This window comes from Mastigoproctus giganteus, chromosome 6 (assembly GCF_048544385.1).
Source record: "Mastigoproctus giganteus isolate SK-2022 chromosome 6, ASM4854438v1, whole genome shotgun sequence".
NCBI lineage: Eukaryota > Metazoa > Arthropoda > Arachnida > Uropygi > Thelyphonidae > Mastigoproctus > Mastigoproctus giganteus.
The window spans coordinates 207,555,592-207,566,193 of NC_143580.1; positions in this window are offsets into that span (position 1 = coordinate 207,555,592).

The window sequence follows — 10,602 nt, forward strand, 5'->3', positions numbered from 1 at the left end:
CTTGGAAGATCTCACTTTTGTAATCAGAATACATCTTAGGTCTTCGTAGATGGGACAGTCAAACATAAGATGGTTCCAGTCTTCTATCTCTCCACAAGTGCAATGTGGGTTTTCAGTGAGTCTGAGGCCAGCGAGCTTTGTATTGAAGGGGCCATGCCCTGTTATTAAGTACGTTGTATGAAGTCCTGGGAAGAACCATGATGCTGATTTGGGGTATACTTTATTTGTCTGTGGAAAAAACGTGCGGGGGTGATCTCTCCTTTGGTGGTACCGGCCCATCTGTTTTGCCACTCCTCTAGCAGGTGGTTCTGTAGGCGTACTTTTTCTGTCTTCCTATTATTAATGGGATCAGTTGTAAAATTCAGGAAAGTAACAGGGACTCCTTTGGAAAGGTAATAGAGCAATCCAGTTCTAACGATTTCTAGGTCTAGTGGGAGTGTTCCTGCTATTACTTGTAAGGCTGGAGTACTCACTGTATGCAGGAGCGAGTTATAGCACGAAGGATGGATCGCTGAGTAGAATCCAGCGTTCTATTTGAGGCAAGGAGACAAAGGAGACAAGAAACGAACTCTATGCTTGGCTTGCTGCAAATCTAAAGCCATCAGTCGACACAATAATAGCGGGAGATTTTAATTTGCCTCTTCCGAAACACAGGGAGGCCAAGAAAGAGCTGGATGCTACATTGGGTGCATTGCACTTAACGCAGCTTCCGACACCAGTAACAAGGGGAATGCAGCAACTTGACCTGTTGTACCATAGTTCCTTAGACATAAGGCTAACGCAAAACTGCATAAAATTTAAGTCGGACCACAATCCTATTGAAATAGAAGCAGCACTGAAGATACACAAATACATGCAGGGTAACCACACGAACTGGGAAAAGCAAAGTAAGTATCTTTTCTCCGTGAAGTATATTAATGCAGAGGTCATTCTCAGTCACCTGACTAGTTACAACTGGAATGACCTGCAAGAAAAGCCAGTAGACGAAGCTTTAGAAATGATCACTAAAAAGCTATACCAAACAGCATTGGAAGGAGCAGCAAAAGAAATCAAAATATCTGAGAGAACAAAAGAATGGTTTAACCCACAACTGAAAGCAAGTTTCCTCAGGAAGCAAAAACTGTATAGAAAATGGCAAAGAACGGGTCATCCTGCCGATCACATTCGTTATAAGAAAGAAAGAGCACATTTCATCAAAGCAAAACGACAGGCACACTGCAGTGTTATTCATAACAAACTAAAACGAGCAAAAAGAATTACTAGCAATAGAAATAGCACAGAGAATACGACAGAATGCATTTTCAAGGAATGGGCTAATAACACTTTTAGTAACCTGCATGGACTGAATCAAATTGAGAACACTGATAATGGTAACAAAATTTTGGAATTCCTGAAAGATTTAAACAAGCGAAAATATTCGGCAAGAGAGGAACCAACAAGACCTCCATTGAGTGAAATACTAATCACCAAAGAGAGCGTAATGAAAGCAATCAACGATCTGCCCAATAAGGCCACTGTTGGACCAGACAAATTTCCAATGTTCATCCTTAAAATAAGTAGCCCATTTATAATAGATCTATTACTGCACATCTATCAGAAAATCATAAGGTCAGGAGCTTTCCCGCAAGCTTGGAAAAATTACATTGTAACCCCAATACCAAAGATTAAACACCCAAAATTGGCTAAGGATTACAGACCAATTTCTGTTAGTTGCACCCTACAGAAGGTATTCGAAAAAGCGCTTCTTCCCACCATCAATCAACACTGCTTCAGCCATAGACCACCACATTTGCACTCAGTGATTTCGGGTAGATCAACAATAACAAACTTACTGGAAACCCTTTTTCGCGTGCAGAAAGCACTAAATGAGAAAAAGCAAATTGATATTATTTTTTTGGATATCTCCGCAGCCTACGACAACGTCTCAATTCCAGCGCTCATTGCGATTTTAAAGAATTATTTTAATGTAAGAGGAAATCTGTTAACTATAATAACCAGCCTGCTAGAACATAGGAAACTTATTGTTAAGCACCAAAAGCTACAATCTTGCTTTACCATCTCGCAAGGAGTGCCTCAAGGGGGAGTTCTTTCGGCTACTCTCTTCGCGGCCGTCCTGGAGCCGTTTCTTGCACGGTACTACAATTTTATAACATATGCTGACGATGTAAAATTCTTCATCACTTCCAAAGACCATGAATCAGCAGAAAGTATTTGCCAGATGGCAAATAGCACAATCCGAGAATTTGAGAGCTACCTGGATTGCATCGGGCTCCGTATTAATGCACAGAAGTCTGCCCAAATGACCATAAGTTACAAGCAGAATAAAAATGACATCTCAATCTCTGTGAACGGGTCTAGTGTGGAAAAAGTGCACTCTCACCTGGACCTGGGTCTTAAGTGGGATGACAGACTCACCTTTGCTCAACACTTCGCCCATATGAAGACAAAAATATTCGCCGCTTTATGGGCTACTAGGCAGGAACTGGTAGGAATTAGGGATCCTCAGCTAGCGACCAAGTACATTTTAATGTGTGTCCTGCCAATTGCAATGTATGCCTCGCAAATCTGGTCTTCAGCTCCAGATTCACATTATAAGGCCGTCCTTGGGATCGAGTACTGGTTCTTGCGATGGCTTAACAGAGTTGCTGGCCACCCTTTTACTATCTCAAGGGCCATTCTCTACTCAAACCTTAACATCACACCCTGGATGCAGCGGACAATTAACAGGAACATACACACTCTCGCACAAATGCTCACAGGCAGAGTGGATGCTCCAGTCCTGGATAATATTCTAGTTAAACCGCGTGCCACTGCTAGACGTTGCGGAGAACTAAATAATCCACTGCGTTCAGTCCTGAACAATCTTAGTAGCCTGCAAAGATTCTTCCCATCAAATGCAGCGAGAATATTTAACTCACTACAGATAGATGCCGAAAAACTGTGTGAGGATGCAGCATACCGGAAAGAGATCTTCCAGGATTCGTACAGACTTACTGAAATATGAATCGGCTGCAAAGTACTAAAGAATTGTGAATAAAAGTGAAGCTTTCTGCTTTAAGAACAATAATAATCTGTTGACTGTAAAAATATACCTTCTGTAACAATTATGTTAATATGTAAGTTATATGTGGAATTATTAGTGAATTGTAAATATATGAGCTGTATAATGTATGTACAGAATCATTAATGTGTAAATACCGGATATATTAAACATAAAATGTGTATATAATATTTCGGGACGAGACTACGTGTTCAGTATATGTAACCCACTGCACGTAGTATCTCGTACCCTGATATGTACTTAGCACCCTCCTGGCACTTTGCCGTCCCGGGGTGGTTTCCTTATGGAAATAAACAGATAATAATAATAATAATAATATTTACTGCTAGCGTGGTCTTATCGTACCATACGGCCGAAGCAAATGAGATTGCCGGGATGTAAACTGTCTTATAATAGAGTGCCAGCCTTCTCTTGTTGAGGCCCCAGTCTCTATGTGAGACCCTCGCCGCCAGGGCCGAGTAGTTCCTGATCTTCGTTCTGATGTATTTAAGGTGTGGCTGAAAGGATAGTTTGCTGTCTAGAATAAAATTGGCGCTGTGGCGCAAATTTTATCGTGCTCTCATCAATTTTAATTTGGAGTGGTCTACGCAGGTCGAGAGTTCCTTTAAGGAGAATGGATGAGGTTTTCGCAGGTGATATCATGAGAAAGTTCTTTGCTGCCCAGGTTTGAAGCAGTCGAAGGTGTGGTTGCCCAGGGTCTCAAGCTGAGCTCTTGAGTTTGTTTCCACTGTAAGGATGAGGTCGTCCGCAAAAGCCTGGGATTTGACTTCCCCCAGGTCCATGCTCAAGAACTCATCGAAGACAATTTTCCAGAGCAATGGACCCAGCACATACCCCTGCGAACAGCCTCTGTAGATCTGTTTTACTATCTTCTTGTACGGGGTGTTCATTTCGACCTTTATCTGTGATAGGTAATCTTTTATGGTGTTGAATAGATTTATTGGCACCCTGGCCTCCCTCAGCTTGCCGAGGACACTCGGCCACCACCTTTTTTTAGTAAGGTGTAAGGTGTATTTTGTGTCAAACGGCACCAGGGGGTTCCCCCCATCTCCGTGTTGCTTTTATTGGGGGTGTACCAGTTCATTGGGAAGGCCAGAGATTTAAAAGTATATGAGTATAAGGTATGTTCGTGTCAGACAGCACCTGGGATTTCTCCCATCTCCGCAAGTATATGAGTATAAGGTATAAGGTATAAGGTATGTTAGTGTCTAACGGCTCCTGGGATTTCTCCCATCTCCGCGGGTGTACATTGTATCGGGGCCAGAGATTTGAAGTGTGTGGGGGTCATGTGCTGTATATTGTGTTGTGCCCTTTGTTCCTCCGGTCTATTAGCCGCCGAGCCCCTAGTGGGACCCGACGTTACCACACCATGCCACGGGGAGGCTGACCGGGTGTACCACTGTAGCTAGAGTACTCTGGCGGGTCCTGCCACCTACTTTCCTGGGATTTCAGTGGCTAGGACCAGATTTAAGAATGAGATGATCGCTGTTTCTTGAGCAACGGTTGTAATTTTAACAGAGCGTAGGGTTGTTCGCTGATAACTTGTTCTAGGGCCAAATAGGTCGGGCAGTAATTTTGATGTTTTTAGATTTAGACCTGTGGGGGCATGAGTGTGTGTGTATATAAAAATATATATACACACACACCCACACACAAATATATATATATATATATATAAACTAAAAAAAAAAAAAAAAAAAAAAACGTTGTGCAAGAGAAAAGTAAGGGAGGAAGGCAAAAAGACTGGAGGGTAGGAAACAGAAGAAAGGGGCCAATAGAGAAGATGGCCCCTGATGACAGTGTGGCATGCCCAACGCCTCACCAAAGAGAAGAGTGGGGTGGCGGGTGGACGAAAACCACCTCCCCACAAAAAAAAAAAATAAATAAAAATAAAAAATAATAATAATAAATAAAAAAAAAAAAAAAAAATCATTCTGTAAGAGAAAAATAGGGGGGGGGGGGAGTAAAGAACGGATGGCAGGAAACAGAAGAAAGCCGGGAAAAAAAAAAAAAAAAAAAAAAATGAGAGAGAGATATACCCCGCAAGTTCAGGGTAGGTACAGCTAGCACGGCCAGTCAGTTGGAGCCGACAACTTGCTGGAAATCCAGCAGTGTGAGTGCTGCTATGGTGGATGGGTCATGTTCAGTAAGGTCTAGTTCAGGTGTCGTCATTGGGACTCCATTTGGTGAGTCTTTGTCGCATCCAGACTGAAGGCTGGTCCAGTAGTCCATCAGAACGAACAGTGGGGGTGGTCAAAACCGGGAGTCCAAGATTAATGGTCAAGTCCAGGGATCGATGCTAGGCCTCTTCTTGATGAGATGTGTCACGTCTGGTCGAGAAAAGTTTGTCCAGGAATCAATGATGAGGAATTTGTCAAAGTATGTGTGGACCCTGTCTTTGATTGCACTGCTGGTCAAGTCTTGTGCAAGTTGGTCCAAGGCATTAGCATTCATGGCTCAATGATGAATAGCAACAATTGGCAGTCATGGTTGTTATGACCTATTGATTCGGATACTAAGGTGGTGGTAGTGCTTTCTGCCTGGTAAATAAGTCCATTGCAAATTGAGTCAGAGCTCGGTAAGTTTCTTCATTCTGTAGGGTGAGGTGTTCTTGATTTTGGTAGTTGAAGCGTAGTTTTGTTATTAGGATCCTCCTGAAGTCCTCGTAGATTTCACAGCCGTGGGCAAGGTGCTCCCACGTCTGATCCTCTCCACAGTGGCAGCGGGGTGAGTCTGAAATTCTGAAGTCATGTAGTTTTTTCTGGAAGGAGCCATGTCCAGTGAGGAGGTAGGTAGCATAGAGTCCTGGTGAAAACCAGACAGGTGTGAGGGGGTAGAAGGCCCTGACATCAGGGAGGAATCTTTTGGTGACAGCGCCTTTAGTTGATGTCTGCCATCTTTCTTGCCAGGTGTCTGTTAGATGTTCATTAAGTCTCATCTTTTCAGCGTTTCTATTATTTGCTGGGTCAGTGGTGAAACCTGCACAAGTAACTGCTCTTCCTTTGGCTATTTGGTAGAGCAACCCATGACGAACAATCTCCAGGTCCAGTGGAAGAGATCCAGTGAGGACCTGTAGCGCATGGGTGCTGACAGTGCGACAAGCACGCGAGGACAGAAGGAGAAGAGAGCGCTGGATAGTTCCTAGGCGCGATCTGTTTACTACGGTATTGGCCTTCTTGTACCAGACTCCAGAAGCATAGGTGATAACCGGGATGAAAACTGCCTTATAGAAGAGTGACAGCGTTCTCTTCTTTAAGCCCCAGTCCTTCCGGGCAACTCTTGAGACTTGGGCAGCATACTTCCTGATCTTAATCCTGAGTTGGTCTAGATGAGGAGTGAAGGAAAGGTTTTTGTCTAAGATCAAACCTAGATATTTAAGCTCTGTTTTTAGTTTTACTGTAACACCATTGACCTTGATTTGGGGTGGTCTTCTCAAATCAAGGGTGCCTTTTAGTAGGATCGAATTGGTTTTCTCTGGGGAGATCTTTAGGTTGTTATGCTCTGCCCAAGCTTGAAGGGTGGAGATGGCCTGGTTGGCAGTTGCTTCTAGTTGGGTTCTGTTATTGGCAGAAAAGAGCATGACCAGGTCATCTGCATAGGCCTGGGTTTGTACATTGTTGAGTTTGGTGTTCAGGAAATCATCCAGCACCAGATTCCAGAGGAGAGGCCCCAGGACAGATCCCTGAGGGCATCCCTTGAAGACTGGTCTGGAGACACTGCAGTGGGGAGCAGACACGACAACTCGCCGGTCCTGGAGATAGGTCTTGATGCATCTATATAAGTTTTCTGGGACATGCGCTCTTCGGAGTCTGCCCAGGACGCTGGGCCACCAGAGGGAATCGAAGGCACCAGCAAAGTCAAAGGAGATTAGTAGAAAGTATTTGGAGTTGCAGTCGGTAGCAGCTTCAATGATTGTTTCCAGTGCATCAATCGTGGAGCGTCCTTTCCGGAAACCGTACTGCTTAGGTGAGGAGAGACCAGCGTCATTGTAGTGGGCTTCTATTCTATGGGAGATCATCCTTTCGAGAAGTTTGCTGAAGACTGGCAGCAGTGCAATGGGCCGGTAAGATTGTGGCAGATCATGTGGTTTGGTTGCATTCTTCAATATAAGTCTAAGGATTGCAGTCCTCCATTGTGTGGGGAAGAATCCTTGGTGGAGACAGTGGTTTAACAGGTTGAGTATTGTAGTGGGAATAAGTTCAATGGCCTTCTGGACGATTTCTGGATCGAGCATGTCTCTGCCCGGAGCCTTCTTGTTTCTGATTCTAGATGCAGCTAAGTTGAGCTCGGTTGTGGTGAAGGGTTCTTCAATTGCAGTTGTGTGATATGTTTCATTTTCCATGCAGAGCTGTAGCTGTTCCGGTGTGTGTGGGTCAGCAGGCTGCTGAAATGTAGCGTCTAAAATATTATTGATAGTATCTTGCCACGATCTGGTATACAGTCCGTTCGGTAATTTTGTGGTTGACACGACCTCGCCTCTGGGAAGCTTGTTAGTGGTCACTTTGTACACAATCCCCCAGGGATCGGCGTTCCCTTCAGTGCTTACCAGGGCTTCCCATGAGCGCCTTTTGCGCTGTTTTATTGTTGTGGTATACTGGTTCCTGGTCACTCGATATTGCTGCAGTAAAGCCTCTGTTTCTTCTGGAGGCCATGTTCTTCTTGCACGTTGATAGCGTTTTCGTCGGTAAATGACTTCGCGTCTAAGAGCCTGGAGTTCAGGTGACCACCAGGGGACAGCACCAGGTGTGAATCTCTTCTTTTTGATAGCCTTGTTTGCAGCATTACTGACGAGCTGTGTAATTGCACATTGATGCTGGTCTGGGCTGAGGCCGCTAGGATTGAAGCGGCTGGCTGCACTGGTCAATTCCTCCTTAAAAAGGTTCCAGTCAGCCTTATTCAGGGCATATCTTCTTTGTTGAGTTCGGTTGGTTGGTTGTGTGACTAGTGAACGGTGTAGTTGGAAGGTTAGTACCCTGTGGTCAGAGGTGGTCCAGTCCTCACGGACTGTCCAGGAAGCAAGGTGCTGAGCAATGGAGCTTGAGGCTAAGGTGATATCTATTGTAGCTTCCCACAGGGTACTGGAGAAAGTTGGCAGGCAGTTAGGTTTGTTTAGAATGACCAGGTTGCTGTTAGACAAGTAGTCCTCAAGACGTTGGCCATTTCTATTTCCTCTGTGATTTTGAGTTCGGCTGTGCCAGGCTGGGGACCTGCAGTTAACATCAGCCCCTATAATGAGTTTAGCATTTGGCATTTGTAGCTGGATGGTCTGTAGATATCGGGTGGCAGGAAGAATATCTTCCCCCGGTCGACAGTATATCGAAACTAAGTAGAATTGCCCCAGTGGTGAAATTACATGGGCGCACACAGCCCAGCTAGTACACAGATCAGTGATTTTGGTGACAGTCAGTTCGGGATTGCGAACGACGATCGCGGCCCAGGGTGTGTCACCATCAACCTGGACCACTTTAAATCTTAAGGGGTAGCCTTTTACCTCCTTGTTATGAGTGTATGGCTCCTGAAGCAGCAGCACATCTAAGTTCTCTTCATCTGCCTTTTTGACCAGTTGTGCAGCAACAGCCTTGGCCCTCTGAGCGTTATGTTGTGCTATTTTCACAGTGTGGGTATTTAGGTTTGGTCTGTTACTCCCCATATTCTATTCTTGATTGTTGAGCACTTCTGGCTTTGAGATAAACTGGGCAACTGCTGTCACGGAGCGAATGGTTGGCTGGCACTTTTAGGGCCTTGCAATTGGCACATGTGGGAGGTTGAGACTTTTTGGGACATGTAGCGTATTCATGCCCCATTTCGGCACAGTGGCCACAGGTGGGAAGATTTTGCCTGCACGTGTGCGTGGTGTGGCCGAAACGGCAGCACCTGAAACATTTGGGGACGGCTACATGCTCCCTAAAGCGGTGGCTGCCCCAGTTGATGTAAATTCTTGTTTGTTGGGAGAGGATCTTCCAGGCCTTGGGTGATAGCTCAAAGACCCAGTTAATGGTGTGCCCAGCTCTGGGTTTTGTTTGGAATTTAGGGATTATGTGAGAAGTTGGTTCTTCATCTGGGAGTTCCTGTTTCAAATTTCTGTGGAAAATTTCGCTTTGCAATTCCTCTGGAAGGAGATCCTTGTCCACATCTAGTACCAGTATGCAAGGGCCCTTTTGTCTAGGGGGCTCGGCCAGGAGTCCCAGAGATGGTAATTTAGGATTCTTAACAATCAGTTCAGCATCCTCTTTTGTGGCTGTTTCTATAATTACTCCTGTATTTCGCGTTTTGCGAATTGACTTGATTTTAGTGTTCTTTAAGTCATCTGTCAAGGAATCCATGATGGTCTTCTTGACCTCCTCACTGGACATACGACCTTCATTGGTAAGGGGTTTAAGTACCACAAAGTTAGGTCTGGGTGATAGCGTTTTCTTCAGTGTAGTCCGTAGGTTGGTACCTGAATTGTTTGTCTCGTAGCTCAGTTCCTGAGATTCGGGAATAAAGTCCGGTGGTGACTGAGTAATGTAAAGTGCATGTCGCGTACCGTTGTTCCTCTGGTCATTTGGCCGCTGGGCCCCCTACTAGGATCCAACGTTCCCCACACCTCGCCCCGAGGAGGCAAACCAGGTACCCAATAATCTTAAATATTTATTCTGGCAGGTCCTGCCACTAGTTTCCTGAGATTTCAGTGGCTAGGACCTAAAAAAAAAATCCATGTTTTCAAATATACATATATGTATATTTGAGAACGATAGGACGTATGAGGGAATATCGCTAGGTTTTAGATAATCCGAGTTTTGGGCGAGCAATAATTTGGAAGTGTTAAAATTTTGACGTGTAGGGCATACGCTTACGTACAGATAGAGTGGTGGAGACTGAAGAGTGGGGGGAGAAAGGCAGAAGTATGCGGCCAATAGGGAAAGCGACCCCAGGTTTCATTGGGGCATCCCCATGCCCCACCAGAGGAGAAGGTGGGGATGGCGAGGAGGGGAGGAGACAGGAAGGCCAGACCATCCCTTCCCCCCTGCCAGGGGCAGTGGATTTAAAGATGAAAGGGACCAGGGTGCCCCCTTTTTTTTAGTAAGTGTAAGTGTGTTTAGGGTCAAGCGGCACCAGGGGTTTCCCCCATCTCCGCGTAGTTTACATTGTGGTGTGTTACAGTACGCTGTAAATGCCAGAGATTTCAAAGTGTGTGGGTCTTGGATCGTTTAGTGTCGTGTACCGTTGTTCTTCGTCGTTTAGCCGCTAAACCCCAATTGGGGCCCAACGTTAGCATTAGCAGAGGCATATGATGCAAGAAAGCAAGCTTATTCAGCATCAGCCAAAAAAAAAAAAAGAAAAGAAAAAAAAAAAAACCACTACTCCCATTTCACCACTCCATTCGTTCGAAATACCTGTCCAGCTGAGCCTTAAATTTGTTTAGGCTATCAACTTCAACAACAAGCGATGGAAGTCTATTCCACAAACCAACTGCCCGCTAGCTAAAGGCAAATTTCCGCACATCTATCCGACATCCGTCCTTCCTCAATTTGAATTTATGCCCTCTCAGGTGATTATTC